This window comes from Argopecten irradians, chromosome 16, assembly GCF_041381155.1.
Source record: "Argopecten irradians isolate NY chromosome 16, Ai_NY, whole genome shotgun sequence".
NCBI lineage: Eukaryota > Metazoa > Mollusca > Bivalvia > Pectinida > Pectinidae > Argopecten > Argopecten irradians.
This window is the reverse complement of record NC_091149.1, coordinates 11,936,547-11,961,557: the sequence shown is the minus strand read 5'-3', so window position 1 is coordinate 11,961,557 and position 25,011 is coordinate 11,936,547. Positions and strand designations below refer to the sequence as shown.

Sequence of the window (25,011 nt, the reverse complement as noted above, 5' to 3'; positions counted from 1 at the left end):
TGTGACTAGGATTGCATGAAATACATGATGAAATTAAAAAATCGATAGTTACAAAATATCCAAATTCTTTCTACGGATGTGATATGTTCAAGTTATATGTGCCGTATTTTTCATACTCACGAATCAAGATAAGCTTTTAATATGTTATCACCAAAAGTTACTAACATTTTGCAAATTACAGTACTTTCAATGCTTTGGATTAATTTTTACAAGAAAAACTAAGAACAGAAAATGATTTTAACAGAACTGCCAAAAATCATTATAATTATGTACATCTATAGTGAGGCGAAATGTGTAAATACGGTCAGATCATGAAGCCAAATTGTGGTCTAAAATTTCAAGTTACAAGTAATTGTAAAATGACTTTTGCAGGAATGTTTCCATCTAAACATACATAAGGCATAAACGACAACAATTTACAGTACGTAATTTCTGTTTATAAGGCATCTGAAGTCATTTGAATGATTTTCACAGCTTAATTCATCAAACTTAATGATTTGCAAAATACATGTAGTTTATTGAAGAAAGAAATAACGTCAAAATGTTCGCCCAGTTACGGCACATATAACGTTAAGAAATAAGCCCAAATACTGATATGGATTAACCACATACATTATTTAACATGAATATGCCTTCTGTTGGTATTTGTATCTAAAAGAGATCGCGATATTACAGAGAATGTATATAGGATCTCAAATGAATGATCATTTTATACGAGATTTTATGAAACGAGTATCAGTAGTTTTTATTTTTGTGAGCTTTGTCGAGCACAAACTAAAACTTCGAGACAAGTTTCATAAAATCTCGTACGAAATAAACACAAATTTAAGATACTTTAATCACAAAACTACAACAACCTAAATTTCAAAGAATTTCTCGTCATACAGAAAATGTAATATATTGCGAAAAACCAGCGGTAGTCGCCATTTTCTCCCGTTGCCCTCGAAATCTTGAGTCACGTCATTTTTCCTGATTTTACTGTTTTTGTCACGAGGTCACAATGAATTATTAGCTGATGAACATCGCTCAAGATCATATGAAATTAGTGGCATATGCAAAAAATTTTACACAGGCAAAACCACTTTATATCGGGGTATTACAAAATGGATGTGATAAAATACCATCAGTGAAGTATAATACAACGAATAATCTCAATGTGAAATTGAAACGTATGCAAGAAAGAAAAACAAGAGTAATAAAATGATTCACTGCAATTACCATCCATACCAAATAAAATCATTTAAGAAAGAGGTTTGGAAATATATTTGGTCAAAGCAACCAACTATCCCAGTACGTGCGCCAGCCTCTTACGACAATATATTAACGATAGCGTGAACTACATTGATGAATAGGTGGTAGCCTATCCTAAATGAAAAAACCAAGGGGACATATTTATATATATGAATACATTTTGTATCTCCCAAATTATCAACAAGACGACTACAAAAAAGTTAAAAAATCTGCAAAGCGATCCCTATCCAGGACAGGACTACAATGAAAAAGGTAAAAACATCATATTCCATTTACTATCCAGATACGAATGCATGACTGGAAAATTTGGCGATAAAGGGAAATAACCGCTGCGTGGCACGTATTGCGAATATGTTGGATAACACAAAGCATATATTTACATTAAGCATCAGTATTTAGTTCAGAAGAGTGATATGGTAGGTAACAAAGCAATAAACATGGAAATGACGATGTTGTTTATTAAAACATCACTTATGTAAGAATGACGTTCATGTTCATTAAAACCTTACCCATGTAAGGATAGAGTTTTTTTTATTATAATATTACTCATGTAAGGATGACGTTTGTGTTTATTAAAACATCACCCATGTAAGTATAGAGTTTTTTTTATTATAATATCACTCATGTAAAGACGTCGTTTGTGTTTATTAAAACATCACTCATGTAAGGATGTCGTTTGTGTTTATTAAAACCTTACCCATGTAAGGATAGCGTTTTTTTATTATAATATCACTCAAGTAAAGATGTCGTTTGTGTTTATTAAAACATCACCCATGTAAGGATGTCGTTTGTGTTTATTAAAACATCACTCATGTAAGTATGACGTTTGTGTTATTTAACACATCACTTATTTAAGTATGACGTTTGTGTTGATTAAAACATCACCCATGTAAGTATGACGTTTGTGTTTATCAACACATCACCCATGTAAGTATGACGTTTGCGTTTATTAAAACATCACGCATTTAAGTATAAAGTTTGTGTTTATTAAAACATCACGCATTTAAGTATAAAGTTTGTGTTTATTAAAACATCACTCATGTAAGTATGACGTTTGTGTTATTTAACACATCACTTATTTAAGTATGACGTTTGTGTTGATTAAAACATCACCCATGTAAGTATGACATTTGTGTTTATCAACACATCACCCATGTAAGTATGTCGTTTGTGTTTATTAAAACATCACCCATGTAAGTATGACGTTTGTGTTATTTAACACATCACTTATTTAAGTATGACGCTTGTGTTGATTAAAACATCACTCATGTAAGTATGACGTTTGTGTTATTTAACACATCACTTATTTAAGTATGACGTTTGTGTTGATTAAAACATCACCCATGAACGTATGAGGTTTGTGTTTATTAAAACATCACTTATTTAAGTATGACGTTTGTGTTTATTAACACATCACCCAGTTAAGTATAACGTTTGTGTTATTTAACACATCACTTATTTAAGTATGACGTTTGTGTTGATTAAAACATCACCCATGTAAGTATAACGTTTGTGTTTATTAAAACGTCACTAAGTAAGTATGACGTTTGTGTTTATTAACACATCATTCATCTAAGGTTGACGTTTGTGTTTGTTAAAACATTTCCCATTACAGTATGACGATTATTTTATTAAAATATCACCCGTGTAAGATTGGCGTTTATGTTATTAAAATATTACCCATGTAAGGACGACGTTTATGTTCATTAAAACATCCCCATATAAATATGGCGGTTGTGTTTATTTAATTATTTACCAATGTTAGAATGACGATGATGTTGCTCCTTGTATTTAGTTAGCATTATGAATACCATATAAGGTTTATTTTGGTCTGACATGTAGGGGAAACAACATCATTAAGGCTATCGTTTTATATCACCAAGTAACACTGTATTGTAGGATACTAACAGCTTATTCTGTTTGTCCTGAAACCATTTGTTTAAGAAGATGCTAATCCCAGGTATTTCAGTGAGTAAAACTATAGGATTTATTTTTGCCGATTACAACATGACGTATTCGTGTAAAAGTTCAGGGTCATGTTAAAAGTAGTCCGCCAGACAAATGACAAAAGTACGGTAATGGTATTGACGGATAACACCGTTCGTATTGACCGATCGCCAGGTATGACCATTGCATTCATACCGTCATTGTATATAACTCAAATATGGCTTATATGGAGGAGTCCAAAAATTAAAATCACTGTACGCTTTAATGACATCTGAGCATTGTGAGAACAAAGCTTTGAATGTGACTTTCAGTCTTTTCCCACATATGTGCATACTTTGCCACATAACAGCAATTTAATTTGTTTCTTAACACTTGAATTCGTTTCATTTTCGATGATTGATACATCATTTTGATAATTTGCCTTATTTGTGTCATATATTTGTGGCCGCCATATGCATGTCAAGGTAAACAGAATGTTAAATTCCGTCCAATAGACACTGGGAGTACATGCTCTAGATACTAAAAAACATAATTGCATCGATATTTGGTGACAAAATATGTTCTGAACTTTGAGAACATTTGTACATTTATGTATAAAATTACGTATTATATATGATATATATTACATGTAAATATGGAAAATACCTTATAAGATATTGGTGGTTTTAGATGTTTAAAAAAATATAGTCTAGACAGCGATGCTGGGAACCCAAAGCGCGGCATACTAATTGTACCTTTTACTCCCATTTTATTTAAATAAAAGGTTTAGATTGTAACGATAATTCTTATCCATTCATCTCTGATAGCACCGATTCATTGTTTTTTCATGGCCTAAACGTTCATCGCATTGAGGAAGTTTCTGACAATTGTCTATTTAAATCTGAGAATACAAATCCCTGCGAACTTGTTTTGAAATGAAATTTGCGAATTTTAATAGCTGCGAAAGGACGTTGGTTTATTGTATTGTTTTCCACTTTTGGAGAAGTCGGATAGAAGACCGGTTTGTTCATCTTAGGTATAGTGTGATCGGTTTGGGTGCGTCGTTCACTAATTGTTGCGCACGCTTCATTGAGATCTTTCTACAAACTAATAAAAGATATATTAAAACTAGGGCAGTGACACAATGATACAACAGACTCCAAAACACTCATATCACATAAGGTATTACTTAAGCATTAAACTATCTTCCTATGGCATCTATAGTCTAGCGTATTATGTGATGATTTACTGCAAAGCTCTGGCATCTATACAGACCATAGATGCCATAGGACGATAGTTTAATGCTTACATTTACATTATCAACCCAGTAAACCGTTTATCAACGAGGATTTAATCAACAAGATGGAACAGCTATTTTGACGGTGATCAGTTGACGTCACCACGTCAACATTAGTGACGTCACAATGGCCACTTTTTGGGTATCAGTTATGCCGTCATATACGTTACTTTGCCTTGGTTATTTTATATAGTAAAAATGACAAGTAAATGTAAATATAAGTATAGAAAAGGAAGTTACCTTTAAAATACTCCTTTTGTTGATGATAGATAACAATCAATATTTCGGCTGATTGCAACTGGACCTAAATATGTATTTAATGAAATAGAAAAAACGTGAACAGATTTCCAAGAAATAGTTTGATGGTACTTAACATTGATTTAATGATTTTGAACAAATTGCATCAAATTGATTGTCACAATCTTTTAATCATTTGTAACAAATCACCATCAATAACTAAATCAAGTCTCTATCAGTATCCACCACATCATATTATCACTAATAACGTTACAAAAGACAAAACTATCGCAAAATAAAGTTTGGTTTACACGTCCTAATGTAAATAAATCCAGTTCAACATGCTCATCGTTATTTAGCTTTCTAATGCTCTAAACACATCGAGGAATAAAGGATTCAGCAGCATAAATAATATGTAGTCTCACTCTGATGATAGAAGCTGGACGTTATTTAAAGATACCTCGGGACGAAAAATTGTAATGACGGACACATAGAGGGCGAAGACCACTTTCTATTTGCCTGTGATAATATAGAGCACAACGTCAGAAATTAACCAATGAATACCATGACGTATGTCAATTTTTTTTACAGTTAGATCCACTTAACCAATTTATATGGCTCTTGAACAACGAAAACATGAGTATCCTCGTGCCTCTCTCTGATTTTATTTCACAGAACCTTCGTCGGTAATTATATAACTCCCACTGAAACGACAAAGCCACTTCTCGTTGTCGCTAACAGTTAGGAAGCTAGCTATCAAATTGTATACATTTTAACTATCTATCTACTGTTGGTTGTATATCTACTATTATATAACCTTTATAGTTATCTAGTAATGAATCTCTAGTCATAAATGCGTTTTCACTTTAAAAGTTGTCCTGTATGATGTCTACTTTATGTAATCATAAATGTTTTGTATGTAAATGCCCCGTGCGGGACCTTGATTGGTTTAATAAACATTGTCACTGCCGTTGTTTTACAAAAGACACATAAGAAACCCTTTAATTATTTTACTTTGTGGAAAAATAAATCCTACATGTAAACCTACTCATTACATGAATCATCCATGTTGATATGACGATAAAATTCATTATCTTCCTCCATAGACCCTAAATAAAACACCTTTAGATTTAGGAAATGACATTTTTACACAAAAACGTCATCCAATGAAGCAATTTAAAATTACATATACACCTTCCCTAAACGATTTGACTTACAAATATCGAGTTTCCAGAATGACAAAGCGGAAAACCTGATTCAGAAGAAAAAAAATAATTTTATTGAATCTAGTATACGTAGATCATCAAACATTCCAATTGCCTATTTTTATGACTTACAAAACGGATTTTCGCTTTGCTAATGTCCATTACAGAATTTACAGTTTGACTTTCCACAATAATTTCAAATTATAAATCCGAGGTCTTATAAGAGATTAACCGTAAACTGGTAAATAGTTAAACCCCAACACTCCTCAACCCACTGTGTTCAGGTATTTTGTTCCTGTTATTTATGAGGCCAAGTCCACCTAATAGGGTCTTTAGTGGATACTTATGGGTTCGTTTGAAATAGGGGGCATTGCTATATAGCAGCGTGTTGTGAATCGAACGTGAAAAGTAACACAATGAAAATGGGACATTCACATACACTGACGAATTATCCACGCACCTAATAAATCTTTACTTACACCTGTTTTATAGTACATATATAAAGTGATGGCATAACAAAAATATCCCTACATGGAAAAAAATACCATAAAATAGCTATTAATTCCACATGAATCTTAACGAGATTATCCGCTTGAGCATAACCCTAACATAAGTGAGAACAGAATTGTATACATCTATGGAAGATTGAATGTTCATAAAGCTGTCGTAAAACAGGAAAAATACGGGATTCAGGTATAACACATTAACAGTAAATGTGACTCAAATTTATTAAGGAAATATTTATCACTGCTATTTTCATAGTAATTTTTAGTTTGATGAACGTTAAGCTTAACTGATATTTGTGTTTAAAAGATGTAATGTCTTTTGATATAAAACTATTTTCATTTTGAAATATAAAACGATGCAACTAATGTGTCATGTGCAGGTGTTATGTGGTGAAAGAAAGTGTTTATACAAAGTGTTAAGATATTAAATAAATCTTAGCTCGATCAAACTCATTTCAAAGGGACATTTGAATGTCCTTTTATAAACTGCTGATTAGTATAGAAGCCCAATAGCATTATTTCGAATGATATTGTATTGTATTGTGACATAGTTATGAGTTTTATTGTTTTTGGAAAAGTTTTCAATTCTGTCACACTTTAGAATTGGATAATGGCAACTCCTATAATTAGCTGATATTGATTGTCGGTGTACGAAGTGACTTTATTGACACGATCTTTGATTATATTGAAAAGTTACTGAAGCTGCCACCGTCGTTGAGACGCTACACCTTTAGGAGCAAAGAGGCAAAAAGGAACACGTCTTCCTACGGATATAACCTTAGATTATTTATATCACGGTCCACTCGTTTACAATAAAATCAAATTACATGCATCACCAAAATCTGGACTTTGAGTCTAAATTTTTGAAGACAGTTTAGAGGAGAATCTTTCACCCAAGTATGATGATACAGTGATGTAAGAGTGATATAGAGGGAGCAAACTGAATTTTTTCCTCTGGCAAGAGGCAAGAGATCAAAAGGTATGCCACAGTTACCTTTTTAGAATACTATGTCAGTCCTCTAAATCACTCCTGAAATTTCATAATGGACTTGCCTAGTCTTTGAAAGAGAAGCCATTGTGTGTCGTTATGGGTTAATAAGTTATAAGAGACGATGAACACGAAATAAGAAATAGTCAAACTGACATATAAACTTAGAAAAAACAAAGCTTGGATGGTAACTATTCAAAATCTTCTCACATAAAATTTCAAAAGAAACAAATAAATTTAAGGTGGAATAGTAAATTGTAGTACTATTGTAGGTAAACACCATACTGCAGACTGCCTTAAGACTGATAGCACAACTTTATTTCGTCTTTGCATATTACAGAGTTAGCTCCCTTGTGGTTAGTTATCGATAGTTACTTGATTATTTTGTGAGGGCAATTCACGTCGTTTTCTCAGAAAAAATATGACGCTCGAAAACACATGACTTTCAATACAATCAATACCTACGTCCCCGCAAGGGCAGATAACTCTGCAATATGCAAATACAGAATAAGTGTATGTTCGATAGATCACAATGAGTTCACCACATACAAGTTGGGTAGTCATTTAAAAAGGAATAGTAAAATTGCGCATTGAAGCTAAGTCATCTTGAATACTGTATAGTTTTTATACTATTCGATTGAATTGCGCTGTTTACTTCATTTATGCTAACTTAAATATCAGCAAATAAATGCAAAGAATTACAAGTAAGAAAACGTGTAAAGCATATTAATGTTAGAAATTTAAAACACGAATTAACATCAGAGATCGGAATAATTCTTCCTGCAAAATTAACGATCATTATTGGTAATATATGATATGATAAATTATTCTGAACACAAATTAATCAATGTTGTGATTAATTTGAATTAAAACACATTTGACTTTTGGCCTTTAATTACAAGATCTTTATTTGGAAATAGTTGATCTAATTAAAGAGTCATCATTAAACATTAAAGCGCATATATATTCCTAATATAATTAAGATACGCATGTGGAAAGAGTAATAATGGTTTACCTCATAGTAGAATCGTTATCTTTTAAACAACAAAGTTTACATAAGTTGTCTTCGGTAAAAGACAAATAAGTGCACTTCAATTGCTCAAATGTTTGTTTAAATACAAAGTTAAAACTAGCATTAGTACAGTATCACAGTATTGAATGGTTGTTAGCGATAGTGTTAAACTTTTTTTTTCTATTTTGTTAATAAATTCAAACTCAAGTTAAAAAACGATAATAATTAGAAAAAAATAAAAAGGAACTGATAGATATTATTATTCAAATAAACATGGAATACAGAAACAAAAAGACAAATTGAAACTAGAATAAAAGAAATCAAATTATTTTATCAAGACATTGTAGCCACTGCATTAATATAAAGCTTTATCGTTGTATCAAAAGTGCCATTTCGATTCCTACGTGATAATCGAGGGCCGTTATTGACTATAATTACTCTGATTTATGGTCCAAGACAGATAAATAGCCTTTTAATAAAACGCGGGGACAAGGGGCACTGGAGTCCTTTTGTTTGACTGAGGATGTGGGGCTGGCGGTAATACGTCTAATTGAGCTGGGCGGTGATACATTAACTTTACATCCCGTTATAGCGGATCTATAAACACCACAGAAAAAAACTTACATCGAATATCTAAATCGGATACATATGATAAAACGACACTGGCGTGGACGTGTTTCCCCGGAGATACAGACAGAGTAATTACAGCTGAAGATTACCCCAACGGTGAGTGTAAAAATATAGTGTTGGATGATAATTTCTATAATAATTTTACTGATGAAGTCTTTCATCTTTATCGATTTTTCACTGGGACACAGGAGGTTTATACGAGGCATAGCTTTTGGGTTATGACTTTATAATTGTGAAATGCAGTGATCTAATTATAATAAATAACTATTGTTATAGAGGAAATCGTTCTAACATAGCCCGGCGATACCAATCTCTCTACACCTGCGGACATGGACTGTTTACAGCCTAATTGCCTAGATCGGTCTACGTATTTAACTACTAAACACTAAACAATGTTAAAATATGTGCTTCGATCTCATTGTTTGCACGGAATATTCACTCTATCAGTGTGGCATTGTTACTTGGTTCCATATTTAGCACCCTGGGTTGTTTCATGTATAAAATTAGTTGTCTGATTTAGCCGATAAGCAACATGGCCTTAACGTTACATAATGATAATCGTGTGTCTGTGACGTAGGTCGCATAATACCTTTGATTTTTGGTAATTAACATCAGAAACAATGAAACAGTTAATTACGTGCATATTGAGATAACGAAAGAATGCGATGCAACCTGGGATCATATTTCAACATGAAAGAGGATAATGAGTTGTTTGATGGGCTACAAACAACAGTACAATAACAACATGGCAGATATAGAAACCGCATTAAATATATAAATATATTATCAAATATAGATATTATCAATCATGAGTATATAATTGATTTCATTCAATAAATAAATCAATGTGAAATAAATATTTGGATACAATCGTGGACATTAGTTAAATACTTATAATAAGTGTGTTCCTTTGTTTTATTTGACGAAAAACTGGACCAGAAATCGCTGACTATATTAGCGTTATATATATATACATATATATAGCATTACACTTGGGTATATTACATAGCAGTCCGTTGCAGGCCTGCCTTGCGTGTGTGCAGACCCAACATGAATGACACATTATACATGTGGTAACACTAGCTCTGTGCATGGGAATATAATCAGTGTCGCGGAAAAAGTTGTAAAAATGTATCCAGATCATTATCGATAGAAAATATTTGAATGTTGAGTTACATATCCACCAGTACATGCCTAGTCATTTGGGTGGAGTTGACAATAGTTTTAAAAGTAACATTTAGAACAAAACAAATCCCCCTAAATTACGCATGTGTATATTGTGAAGTACAATGGCTTACCCTAATTATATGTAAAACAATTCATTAAAAATACCGCGTATCAATTTCATTCTTGAATGACATTTTATCACTATTATAAAAAAGTATATATTGAAATATATGCTTAAATGAAAGTTTTACTTCGTTGTAAAATGTAAAAATCGGAAATCGGCCTGTAGTAAACGTCAGCCTTCTTCTACTTAACATTAAGCAAATTATCGTAATTACAAAAAGGTGAAAAATTGTATTTAAAATCACTTACCTGTATATAAATTATCCTCCCAGATTGAAGTCGATATCATCCACGGTTTATGGTATTCCTAACGAACAGCGGTAATAATACCCTTTGTAGCATTTAATATAATGTTAGGTATTAGTTTTATATAAAAACAACTCAAATAACTATTCGATCACGTCATGCATAATACCATACAGACTGGCGGTTGATAATGGTGTCGTATAGTTATAAAGAAAAACTTCCAGTAATTTCTCACGTGTAAACTAGGGAAAAAATGCAGGTATTGTTTCAAAAACACAATCCGGAATTGTTTGACGGGTCCGATTTCAACAGTAGTGATGACAGCGCCCCCTGACGTCGACAGACAGTGCCGAGTGTCATCGGAATATCGGATTTTATTAGTGTCGTGACCTTTGACATTGTGGAGTTTGCTCACCGTGATGAACACATATGATAAGATTTCTGGGGTCATAATTAAACCCTAGATCTATCGGGACAGCTATATATACTACACTTAATGGGATTTAATTATGCCTGTAATATATTGATAAGTTTGATCGCTCTACTGATAAGTTTTGGGGTTTTGTTTGAAATTTTAATTGTTAATCAGCAGTGTTAATTAATTAGATGTAATTATTAAGGTATTGTTGCGAAATCATTTAATCCCTCATCGAATTTAATTTTGATGATATTTCCTTTTGTTTATTAATTTAATCTAATGTTAATACATTTAAAAATATTGAAAAAACGCTCCAACATCTTCCGACACTTCCGTGTTTATTTTGAGATCTCTTTGCTGTATGCATTCTTTATATATTGGTATAATACAGAAATTATATTAAATTGGTCCTTTAACTTTTTGATTTAGTGTTAGTGTACTTTACTGTTTAAATTAAACGTTTGATTTATTGATTAATATCTATGTCTTCTTTTACATTTTGATCTATTTTTTTTTCTCTCGTGTTTTTTTTTTTTTTTTTTTTTTGTAAATATCACAGTCCGAGATAAGCTCGAAACAGCTTTTTCATGATTACAATCACAATGGTAATCGTTAAACGTCTTACGTAATGTTGTAACTCCACTTCCTATTGTGATAGATGTTTTAGTAAACCCTTCAAAGGTAAATAAAATATAAATAAAGAACCGGTATGTGTTGATATCCTCCATATCGACAAAACTACTACATCAACCATACAATATCGTCATATCCACCTTTGACATATAAAATGTTGTGAAACCTGATCCCGAACTTCTTGGTCCTATTTCACAGTCAATTTCTCTCTCAACAAACTCTCTGATTAAAGGCCTTCTGTATCAGTTCGTGGTATTTGAAGAGAGGTCAATACTTGACCTACATGAGGCCTGGTTAGCCAGACGAGGCAGTCTTGTGAACAATACTTGTACCTATCCTAGCAACGTTTACTCTGGCCCCAGTCTATCCGGACAAGACAAGAGGTAAACACGGATTTTACTACATGTTTTGTCCTCATGTGTCGCCTGTATCGATGTATGGTATACTGGATGTTGGTCCTATCTGGACCTCTGGTTAACCGGCATTTAATGGATCAATTAAACTATTATCAGGCGGTGTTAATGGACATCTAATGATGTTGGCAAGGAAAGAAAAGAATCGAGTTTTATTATATTACAGTTTTAAATGCAATTTTACTTAACAAATTAGCAGAAAATTACAAAGTAGTTAAGGAAAATAGATACAGTTTACTTTAATGTAATCAAATTTTCAAATAACAGTAAACACACGTCAACATATCCATCAAATTATTACGCGACTTTTGACTCATTAAAACGTACTTAGAATTACCAAATAACAGTTTGACACATTACCACTTACTGTAAACCCACTTTCTTTCGCGGTTTTTAAATTTCACGATTTCCATTTCAAAACTAGTTTGCGAAGATTAATATTCACGGATTTAACGATTGAATGACAATTCCTACCAATGTTATATTATATTAATTCACGGAGATACACTTTCGCGTATTTACTTGGATCGCAAATTTGGCAAAAATAAATCTTATGCAAATGAAAGTTGGTTTGCAGTATCTATAACATAATTAGAGTCGATTCTGATTTTGTTTTGCCTATATTGTCAAAGTTATTAACTACAACTGCTTGATTATAATCAATATCTAAACAAGGTACCATTTTGTTTATTCGAGCTCGAAATCTAATTATTATGAAATTTTCGGGAAAATGATCTCGTCACGTGACCTTTATATATAAACTGTATACCTACTGTACATAATCCATAAGACGAGTTATTTTTGTGATATTTTTCTCGTAAATATTATTTCTCTTAAATGTTAATGGGACAAGAGTGCGAATCCCAAGTGGGGCAGTTGCCAGGTACTGACCGCTGGTCGATGGTTTTTCTCCGGGTAATCCAGATTTCCTCCACCAACAAACCTGGCACGTCCTTACATGACCCTGGCTGTTAATAGGACTTTAAAGTAATTAAACGTATATTGCCTTTTCACATATTGTAAAAATCATCTTGCACTGTTTCAACTCAAAAACGAAAAAAGGTAAAATAATCCCCCTTTTTGGTCCTCTAAACCATCCTTACTACTGTTGCATGTGGATTTGCTTCAGATCATTAAAATATAACCACTTTATTATTTTTATTAACATAGCACATTTAACTGTTTAGGCCTTTATCGTTATTTTATAATAACTTATGTTTTTTAAATAGAAACAACAAACGGTTTGTGTTGTCAAAATAAGATCAAATTATTATCAAAAAATATAACTGGGCTTTTTTACTATCGAAAACTGAATTACCAAAATGTTTTAGGCGAGTTAACGCTGGAAATCACTGTGTACGTGTTAGCCGTATAATCTTAACACTTATTCAATAATGTGAAGAAACTTTTGAAATGAAAATAGGTCTGTTTAAGCAAATGAATATTTATCATTAAATGTGCAGCGTTTGCAAACAAGATGTAAATGTCTAAATGTGCTAACTCCAACAAGAATAGTCTCGATATCAATTACCCTAGTATCGAAATCCTTCAGACCTTCCTCCATCACATACACCAGCGGTGTCTAACCGCTGAATAAATAGTTTTTTATCAATTGTCTGGTTGGTATTTTTTCTTAAATGAAACTTTTTTGATTTTGTGATTGAGCATTGCAGATCAAAGATTTTTTTCGGCTTACTCTGCTCTGTGCTGCCCTTAGAACTACAGACATTACTGTGATTTTGGCTTACAAATGGTCCGACCTTCGCCTCTAATTACACTGTGTCTATGTGTTAATACGGAGTGGTTTTGTTGTATTGCATCACTTGTCACATCCAAGTATGTACTTCAATCTTGTTCAGTCACATAGCTTCTCCAAACGAAAGGGAATTCAAACAGAAATTGACTACTTCACACGATGTGCCTTTACACGTGTTTGTCCTGTGTCGTTCGGGATTATTTGAAGTTTAGTGATCTAAGCATTATAAGAGGACTATCCCTAAATGGTAAGTTGCTGTGAATTTGTTTGTAATTCAATAAGTCTTAGGATATCCAATCTGATTCTTTGACTTACCCCGTTTTTCGAAAAGACTTCACGTAGAAATGCCTGTGTGCAGTCGTACTGTGTCCCTAAATTAATCAGGAATGTGAAGCGATTCAACCTTACGATTAAAATAGTTAGCAATGGGACACCAGACTTTACTTTAACATCCTATTGATAAACAACCGGGTCATTTAGTACGGTTATCTTTTTATTCTATTTTATGCATGCTAATAAGATACTTGAAAATATACCTTACAAAAAAGATTGAATTTTTATTTATTTCTAAAAAATCTGATATTCTGTCTTTAAAAAACACTCACAAAAGCGTGCTATTATCGTGACCCCTCGGTCACCGCGACCCCCATTTAAGTCTGACATACTACAGCTATCTAATTGGATTTTTTCTTTCGTGTTAATTTATATATATAAATATATCGCCGTAATGATATCGAATTCTCAACCACAGTACGGATCAGCAGTACGAGTGTGTTAGAATATATCATCCAAGGCGAACCATACGGGAAGAAATCCCTAAAGGGCTCCTATTGGATCCATGATGCCAAAACCAATATTTATATTTGTCATCGAAAGGATTATGTATGGTTTGGGCCCTTTTTGGCCCCCAAATCCGTCAAACTTTCAAAACTGTTATTTTGTATTTGAATTGGTGGATCTGACATATTTAACACATCCCTTATTTAATTGTAATAGAAATGTTTTAATGTTGTAGCTTCAGTTGAAATATTTATATTTCTTTTAAAGATAAAAGTGAGCAAAAAATGACCCAAACTCTCAAGTTTCCACATTTTCATAATTAATGCATATGTTTATGGTAACCATGGCAACTACATCTACAAAATTAGAAAATAGTCATTACAGATTAATCAGGTATGTACTAAATATTTAAAATAAAACAATTTAATCACTTAATAACAGTTTTAAAAAAAATTACGGATTTGGGTGACAAAAAAGGCCCAATCAAACCATACATATATATGGTCCTTTCCATTTTTGTGAAAACAAAATATAAACTATTCGTATTAGACTTGTATCTATTCTTTATTTAAATACGTTTGAAAACTATTGAAGTATTGTGTGTATCCTTAGTAATTTTTCATGTTCAAAGCTTGTCGTATGTGTGCCATTTTCGGAACACTCAGAGCGCGTTCCATTACCTGTGTATTGTGCCGTATCGATTCAGTGAGAATTGTGATATGAAAGTGGTAGTGCATTATTTCCTACAGCAAGTAACGCAATACTCCACTTCCCCATTGTAAAGGAAGATAACTAAGTCATACACAAAGGAAAAATACTTATGCTACAATAATAAAACATATGTTATGTCAATCAAAACATAGCGACGCCGTGATCTCCTGTGAAACGTTTGTCAATATCAGTGTAGCAACTGAGGTTTACAAAACGCGAACACATGAGACGTGTGACTGGAGTAAATGTGACATATACAATATCAAGATTCAAATTAGTTAAATGCGTATCTGTGTCTTTTTTATTGAAGCTATGAAGCTATCGCAGTTTTGCATACAACCATTTACGCATTTCTACTATTAATATTAAACGTTCTTTTTTAATATATAAAACAAACATATGATGTCTGTCTTTTAATTGGTTTTTTTTTGCTGTAACTTTTTTTTATTTTATTCATTACCAGTTTAGGAAATCAACTGATTTTAAATCTTAAATCTTAATGTTAAGTAATTCGAAATGGAAATCAATATTTGTATAAATTGGAAATAGTAATTGAAACGGATAAGGTCATTCAGCGCCAGTTTAAGATGCCGTTAACTTTTGTGTGGTATAATTAGCCATGCATATCCAGGTATCATACATGTGTATGTTATACGTAGGCTGATAAAGATAACACTTTGCTGGGAGGAATGCGAATTAATGTCGTATAGGTGTGGGACATTCCTGAACAGTCTCTTATATACATTTTAACCATTTGTCATTGTGGTATTAGTCGATATAACAACATGTTGATTTAAACAACAGTTTGTACTTAACAATTCTACGCTATCGTCTGTTTTCGCTGTTCAGGTCTGGTGCCCCATGTAGTACTTTTCGTGTTTGGTAAACTCAGTTGATGAAGCCTGTCTCCATTTATAATATATAGACTGGCTACCAGTCTCTAGAATATAAAACAAATCACTAAAAATTGGCTTGATTATTTTTGTCTCTACTACATGCCTGATTCTAGAGTTCAGTAGATACACTCTTTAGAAATGCTCCCTTGTTTGTTTGTATTTAAAGCTTTATTGTCACAGTCTCGTCAATGCATTTTTACACATCTGTGTTATGTGTTTGTTTGTGAGCTGTGATCCATTTATATTTTTATTTCATTCTTGTAATAACATTATGTAAAATGTTTGTCACCTGATGTGGATATAAGTTTACATCTATTTTCCTGCAATGAAGAGGAATAGCAAAATCAATGTAGTGATCACTATCGTATTAAGGACCATAATGGCAAAGTGGTTAAGATGTCCCGACATGTTACCACTAGTCAACCGCTGTGTTGTGAGTTCGAATCCTATGTGCGGTAGCAGCTGTCAGGTGCTGTCCTCTGGTCCGTGAGTATTCTCCGGGTACTCCGGCTTTCCTCCACCAACAAGCATGGAACGTCCTTAAATGACCTCGGCTGTTAATTAGACTCATGTATTTTGGGCAAGTTCAATAACTCAAATATGATTTTACGACCAAACATTAGAGTCATGAGTTTGTGCTTGCTGTGATGACCTGTTGAGGGTTTATAGTTTGATCTATATCCGCTCAATTTAGGACATTTTTTGACCAATGACAGACAAGCAGACTCAGCCGCTGTTAGACATATGCTAAGTGTCTCTGTGACAGACTTTTCTGGTCTATGCTGTGTGTATTTAGGACCTAAGTTGGATCCACACCAGTGGTCTTTGAAAATCAAACGGCGCCTATCACTTATACTGTCCCTGCACAGTAACTTGTCTTGGTGAATAACTATTTTTCTACCGCGACAACGAAATTTTGAGTTTTATAATTATTTTCGTTGTTTTCTCTATTATTGTCCATCATATGTAGAAATAATTATATAGATAAGAAACTGAATTAAAAACACAAAAAAATCAGAGAAGACATTTTTTGAACATTAATTTTTTTTATTGATTTTCATAACATACACAGTACAATATTACATTGAATAAAACTAAACCTTACACTACAATACAGACAGTACATACATTTACAATGATTGCATGTGTATCACACTTGACAATATTGATATATAATGAATTCAACATACATACAAATTACTGATAGAGGGAGATGACTGACATCCTACATTGTAGCAGGCCAATCGTCATTACCTTTCTGGAGAGAAAACAACGTTTTTGTGTTAACATGTCCATCTCACTTCATGCAATATCTTTTACCAGATTGCATTGACGTTCAGTGAAGACAAAATCCATTATTTTGAATAGTAGGTACTGTTTAATATAAACATTCTTAAATAAGGCACCAACTATTAAAGCATTGACTTTGTATGATGTGTTTTGTAGGTAAAGAACCATTTTAGTATTGAGAGGGAGGTAACTCTCACTTTTAATGTGAAACAGTATATAAAGCGCTTCATGATTTCATGAACCATATTTGTTTCGTTCACAACATAGGATTTTAGATAATTAGCGCCGAAAACAAAATTTTAATGAATTAATAGGATAAAAAATATATAAATAAAAAGAAAATACAGTAAATTTGATCTAATAGATCTAATAGACCTGAACAAGATCAATATCACTCATGTCAAACTCAGCTAAAGTTGACTCAATTTACTGACTAATGATTAATTTATCATTTTTTCACTTAAATTTAGCAATTAAACTAATAATAAACTTTACAATTAAACTTATTATAAAATTTAGAAACAATATAATAAAACTTATCAATAGAACTAATGATAAACTTATCAATATGGTAAAATGATGTAAAGCTAATTGAATTCAACTGTCAAATAGTTTGTCTCTTGAACAGAAACAATAACGGACGAACAATTCTTACCATAGTGTATGGAAAAGAAGAGAGCTCTGATTAAATCAGACAGATAATGCCATAGCTGTTCAATCCTTTTGAATTTCAGAAACCTACCAGCCAGCGAGGCAGAAAAGCACGAAATATAAATTAAATAATGTGTATGGGTATTAATTTGCTTTCCTAAAGTTTTTTAGAATGTAGGTTATGAACAGTTTTCTGTAAATTAACTTATTTGTTGAAATTAATCAAATAGATTTCCTATCTATGCAGATGGAAATGAGTGCTAATTTATCCGATGTTTTACTGCTCAGTTCCAAATTCCGAAATAAAAAGGTGTTTTTTTTTTTTTTAATTTATTTTATTTTATCAATGAGACGTTAAATCTACCATCAGGCTGCCTCAAAACAGAAAAAAAAACCATTATGGCTTTATCAATAATAGTATTTCGTGTACACAGCGAATCGAACTTCGGCCTGCTGTTGTAATGCTACTATGTGTGGCTGTTATACATGTATGGGTACCTTCCGAAATTGATAAACTCGCGTCAAATATATCGCGACAAATACCACAAAGTGGGATATAAAGCTACTATCAGCACGGTAAGTGTATTCCGAACGGAACCATTGAGAAGGAATGATATGCGCGTAGAAAAGACATTCGAGTTTTACCTGAATCGAGAAGCTTAAATCATTGATAAGAAAGATTACGGATGTCACCGCGAAGCTCTGGGGTCGCTTTTATCAGGATATATAAATCCAAGGAATTCGAAAGTTAAACATCCAAATTGTTTAGTTATACGACAGAGGTAACAGGGAATTTATCAGACGTTTACAACGTTTTAGGTATAGGGAACCATTGTTTACTTGCTTAGATATATATATGTTGGGTTGAACAAATGTCATTGGCGAAATAGAAAGCCAATATTTAATAAATAGTTATGTATCCGACCGACACAATATAACATACAGTGTTAATATAGATAATTATGAATTATAATATAAATTAAATATACATAACATTTAAGTAGGAAACTGTAGACTGTATGAAAATATTTTCCGTACAGATGTATTATAGGTTAAAATGTATCATGATATTTATATATACATTTCAATCACAGGTGAAATGGCCATATCCTTTTTTCTCTCTCTATTCGTTTGTTTCATTTTTCTTTCTTTCATTTCTTTCTTCTTTTCTTGTTTTCTCTTTTTCTGTTTGCTCCTTTCTTTCTTTATCTCTTTCATGTTTTCTTTCTTTCTTTCTTTTTTTTGGTTCTGTCCGCCTTCCGTCTGGTCCAATAAACAGAGAGAATTCAGTCAATACGACTGTCCATTATACCGAGGGGCATAAATGGAGAGGGGGACATTTCAAGTGGTAGTTTGGAAAAAAATGAAATTGCAAAACTATTGTGAGTATAGAAAGAACTTATAAAACCCCGACAAAATATCCAGCTAACTACTACGTGTGTCTTCCATAAATTTCATCAAATGATGTTTCAGACATAACTATGGTGACTTTGCAGATTGCTTTTGTTATTTTGACTACCGGCAGACGGGTGACCAGGTCTTCCAAATGTTTGTTTGTAAACCATGAAACAATTGATAACAGTGACGTCTCCGCCCATCTTTCCTCTGGGTCATCGTGGTGCTTGTATAAAGGCAGAAGGCATCAAATTCCAAACTAGATCAGAAAAAACGTTTACACGAAAAAGAAAATATAGCCCGATGTTTATTTTTCTCCGAGTGTCCGCATGGCCATGACAGGCATTTTGAGCCGCTGTCGCCGCGAAACTCCCATTGTCAGCCCGTAGGCTCGCTTGTGTGGGAGTGTGGCCCAAAGGATAGAAAAAATTACAGGTATGTGACGACATTTCATAAAATATCTTAATACGCTGTAGCATTTATTTTAGTATCGATATTAGTGATTTTCTGTTTCCATTCAAGAAGGACTTGTTTTAAATAAGTACAGTAGTTCTGTTTGATATAATGCCTTGTGATTATCATTTTATCCAGTTTCGTTTCCTTTGAATCATTTGGTATATTTTCGGTCATTATTTATGCATTTTACTGTTCAATATCTTTTCAACTTATCTTTTTTTATTTCGTTAATGTAAATCTGTTGACTATGTCCACACTTTCATTCCTCTATGTGTGCGTGTATGTGCGTGTGAATTAGTGATTAGAGAAAGAACACAGTGGTTTTATTAATTCGTCCTACTTACAACACCACTAGTCCTCTGTTATTGATGTTTCGTCCTTTAATCTTGAGGTTCGGTGATAAAAATGTTATTTCGATAATGTCAAGTCTCAGAAAATACAACTACCTACTAAATGTGGTTGCCAAGTGTAATTGAAATGTAATTATAGTCGACCTTGATCATAATCAGATTTTAGGAATAACTTCACCAGTTAATTGTTAGTACGTTATCTGAATGTCAATATCCGATATTGTTACCGAATAGATATTGTTACTACAATCTGGTTTATGACGCTATAAACAACAAAATCCAAAACAACTGATATGTTGAAGCTCTAAGCGATAAACCATTTATTCCTTCGTAAAGAAACTTGCAAGCATAATAAATGTTGATTTGAGGACTACAAGACAAAGTAAATGCAAATATGTTTTCGAATTTTTGAAATGTATGTCTCGGATAGAAATGCTCATTAATAACAAACATGGTTGGTTTGCTAACATATATCATTTACGTTGTTTCTTACAAAAATGTTTTTTCGTATTTCAACCAATGTTATTGCGGTAAAGGATTAGACATCAGACAAAGCCTATATAAGCCATTTCTAAACACAAACTAGTATGGAACAACGTAATTATAAGCTATAAATATAGTATTTATGTTATTTTGCACAGACATTCCAATCTATCTATCCATGTACATATATTTAGGGAATAGGGAAATTAAACTTAGATATCATATTGTTGATTTAAATAAAGGACCGAGTGATTTCTTTTGATGTCAGGGATTATTTTTTTTTAATTTTTGTTCTAGGTGTTTTCCCTCTTTTTAGATGGTACCTATCCTACACAACCAGGGTTTATCTAATATTTTTTTCTCATAGTTAGACTACTCGCTTGTTTTAATATATGCTACATATTAACAAGATAAATACCAATTGGCAATATATATTGATGAACAGCATTAAAATTAATATCAAAACCCAGTTAGTAACATATACAATCTACGATGCATGGGCATACAATCCGTAGTGTAGGGAAATACGGGAATCGACGGTCTATGAGCATACGATAATCGGCGGTGTAGGGACAAACGATTATTGACGGTGTAGGAACATATGAAAATCGTCGATGTAGGAACATACGGAAATCGGCGGTCTATGAACATACGATAATCGGCGGTGTAGGGACAAACGATTATTGACGGTGTAGGGACAAACGATAATCGGCGGTGTAACAAACGATAATCGGCGGTGTAGGAACATACGATTATCGGTGGTCTATGACAAACGATAATCGGCGGTGTAGGGACAAACGATATTCGGCGGTGTAGGACAAACGATAATCGACGGTGTAGGGACAAACGATTATTGACGGTGTAGGGACCAATAGTTCCAATAAACATCAAATCCTTTTGTCCTCACGTTTTCTGTGTACTCAGATCTTCAACAATTCTCAGGACCTATGCTCCATTGCTTTCTCAGTATCCAGATCTTGAATCGCTGTCACTGTGCCACATCTCTTTGCTGGTACCCAAGTATTAGCTTAGTATCATGTTCCTGTGCTCTTTCACTTTGCTATAACCAGGATCTAAACATAGTGTCATGTCCCTGTGTCCTATCACTTTTTAGTACACAGCTCTTCACGCCCCGGCACGACACTGATATTGACCAGACTGGAATGCGGTCTGTGTATGGATCTATGGGATGAGACCATTGACCAAATATTTACACAGGATTACCAGTCCGGTGTATCTCCGTGTAACTAAAGGACACTAACGCGTTTTTATCGAACTCGCCCTATGTCCATGATCAATGGTCGTGAAACTATTACTAAAAAGACACAAAATACTGTAAGCGGTTTTCATATATACCGTCTTAATAATTTCATACTGTTACTTGAAAGGGGGTGGGTGCTGTGGGGGTTAGTTTGTAGATTTATTTAGGCAATATGTGCTCTTGATCCTGGAACGTCTGGGTATATACCAAGGGTTTAATTTTAGATTCTCAACAACTACTTCAAATCGGGTTAATTTCTAACCTTAAAATGAAAATGAGATGGTGGCAATAGATCCACAAAGTGTATTATGATATGTTCAACTTAATTATGATTTTATCTTCGCCTCGATTTCATTTTGTGATATGTAATCGAACCTATCTACATTAGTTAAGTTTGAAATAAATTGAGTAATTGATCTTTGGGGATTTTTTATCTTTAGTAAGGTTAAGGGGTTGGATTTGAGCTACTGAGTAACAGTTTGTTTTGCTTAGTATCTGTTTTCTATCAGTACCATGTCTACTTCATTTTAAAGATGAAGACTGATGTCAATTCTACTCTGTGGATCTCATTTTGGAGCGTCTAGAAATGTATATTATCATTATAAGACATGATTAAACATTATCAGTTTAACTATCGCTCCCATGTCATGTCAAAATAAGTGAATTTTTCATATACTATATAGATCACCTCTTGGGTGCAGTTGAACAGAACAAGGTTGACCAAAAGAGTATATGAATCATAGGCAAAGGTCGTTTTCGCTCAATGATTGTTTGTTTTATAAAAAAAATAAGGTCCTATAAACAACCAGGGTCATGCAAGGATGGCCTCCCATGCACGCGGTGTGTTGCGTGTAAGTTGCGGTCTATTCGTGTTGTGTCTTCTTGTATAGTGCAACTGTTGCAGTTTTTATAGTGCTATATCACTGAAGTATGCCGCCGAAGACACCAAGCAACACACCCCACCTGTCACATTGAAATATGATAACAACGAAATACCCTGTACATAGATATTATCTTCATGCACATGCATACAGCGTACAATATAGGTGGTCAGTTATCCAGCTTGACTAGGAAAATACTCCTTTAAAATATGGCAAATTATGCGAGAAAGTATATAAAAAACACACAGGGTTCGGAACATACTCCTGTCACTAAATAACAATGTCATAACGTTTACTTGTAAATATGAATGCTGCAATGACATCTGAGCATAAGGAGAATAACATTTGTAAAATGTTAAAATGACTTTAATCCTTTTTACAGGTCACCATGGTCCACCACAAATAAAGCAATTTTTTTTTTGAAAATATACGTGTACATTGATATTTATGAATAATTATATCTTTCTTTATATAATATTTTTCCAGCCATGAACTCATTGTTTATGTGCTTCTGTAATTCAAATCTGGTCAAACGCTTGGAATACTTATTTCAGATAATATTAGTCATAATGACATAGTTAGTGACAGAAATATAATTCTGAACTCTGTGGACTTATCCTGAAATCCGCATTTTTTCACAGATTTTGCCACAATTTACATGTTACACAACAATTTACAAATCAACATTAATAACTAATGATAGTCATGATGAAAACACACTTTCTATCAATTAAGTGCAAATAAGAAGTGCTTAATATGCGTTTAAATTATCTCTAGCTTAAACAGACAATACCGTTATAAAACAACCGACCTTCATCATGTTGTTAAAGATATGCTACTTTAATCATTTACAAGGCAACGCTAAAAACCCAACCCGCTTAAATAAGTTCGGAACGTCTATATTTTACTGAGGAAACTCAGTTGACAAAAAACTAGTGAAATGCCACCTCCGTCCGTACTGTTCGAGTCTTAAATACACATATGTCTGCATACTGGTCCAGTAATTTTCATACATGTAACGATCATTTAGATACATACCTAAGAAAGCTGATATCGTCATAGACTGTTTAGCATTATTTTACCTCCAATTAGCGGAGAGTGGAGTATTCTTAGGATAGTGTATGAAAGGAATATCAATTGAACTACACTGTCGATTGGAGGGGTGGATATCTTGTTTAACACAAGGACCTCAGCCATTCACAGTTTATTTTTTGAAGTTTAAATTAATTTTAGTAAAATATTTGTTCAGTTTTGTAAATATAAAATGGTTATCGCCGAGACAGCGACCTCGCTGTTTTTAAACCAATATTGAGCACTTGGCATCTCAATTTACGAATAATCTCTAGCATTCTACTTCTCAAGATGTTTATTTAGTAAAAAGTCGTTAAGGTGAGTTTAATTGGAGAAGGGGTATATTTTCAGCAGCGATATCTTCGCCTTGTTCCGGATAGGAAACAGGTGCGCTATTAAAACTATTTCCGATAAGTATGCATGTCATTTCGGTGCTAATTGTCGAAAATGAAACTCGGCACTTGCCATAATTTTGCACGATTAAATCAAACATGTTCTGGTTTGACAAACTATAAAAGTGCTGCACTAACCGTAAGTACAATATATAGATAAATCAGTTACAAATGTATTGCTTTCATTTATCACTTAAATAAAGCTTTAGAAACCCAATCAGTGTCTAAAGAAATAATTATAAATAATTTCCTTAGATCTTGTAACTCTACCCAGCATAGCCAATGTATAAGGCTGTCGTTAGATGGTCCGGGTCCGAGGGTAGTTTGTCTGTGAGATTTATCAAAGTTTTTCGTAACTGTACTTACCGATGGGTAAAACGACATGCATTTTATACAGTATTTAAAGTTCACTAAAAGATACGTTTCTGTAGCAATATCATATCACCAAATATTATTTATTTATGGAATACCACCTGATCATTAAAGATGCTCCACCGCCGACAAATGGTATTTTTTCACTATGAAAAACAATAGCAGACAATTTAGTATTTTTCTTCAGTTACAAAAGCTACTTACTTTACACTAT

General features: G+C 33.1%; 2 protein-coding genes across 3 annotated transcripts in view; one reads left to right on the top strand and one right to left on the bottom strand.

The window, feature by feature from the left end:
- LOC138310341 (protein Wnt-6-like) overlaps nt 1-10,886 on the bottom strand; it is a 75,997-nt gene extending 65,111 nt beyond the window's left edge. The window contains exon 1 of the mRNA XM_069251525.1: nt 10,592-10,886. The gene's annotated coding sequence lies outside the window, so the exon portion shown is untranslated. The remainder of the gene's footprint in view (nt 1-10,591) is intronic.
- LOC138310340 (protein Wnt-10a-like) overlaps nt 8,994-25,011 on the top strand; it is a 50,768-nt gene continuing 34,750 nt past the window's right edge. The window contains exon 1 of one of the 2 annotated variants that reach the window (XM_069251523.1): nt 8,994-9,148. The gene's annotated coding sequence lies outside the window, so the exon portion shown is untranslated. Of the gene's footprint in view, nt 9,149-19,798; nt 19,967-25,011 lie in introns of those variants that run through there. The other variant, XM_069251521.1, reaches the window with a different exon arrangement.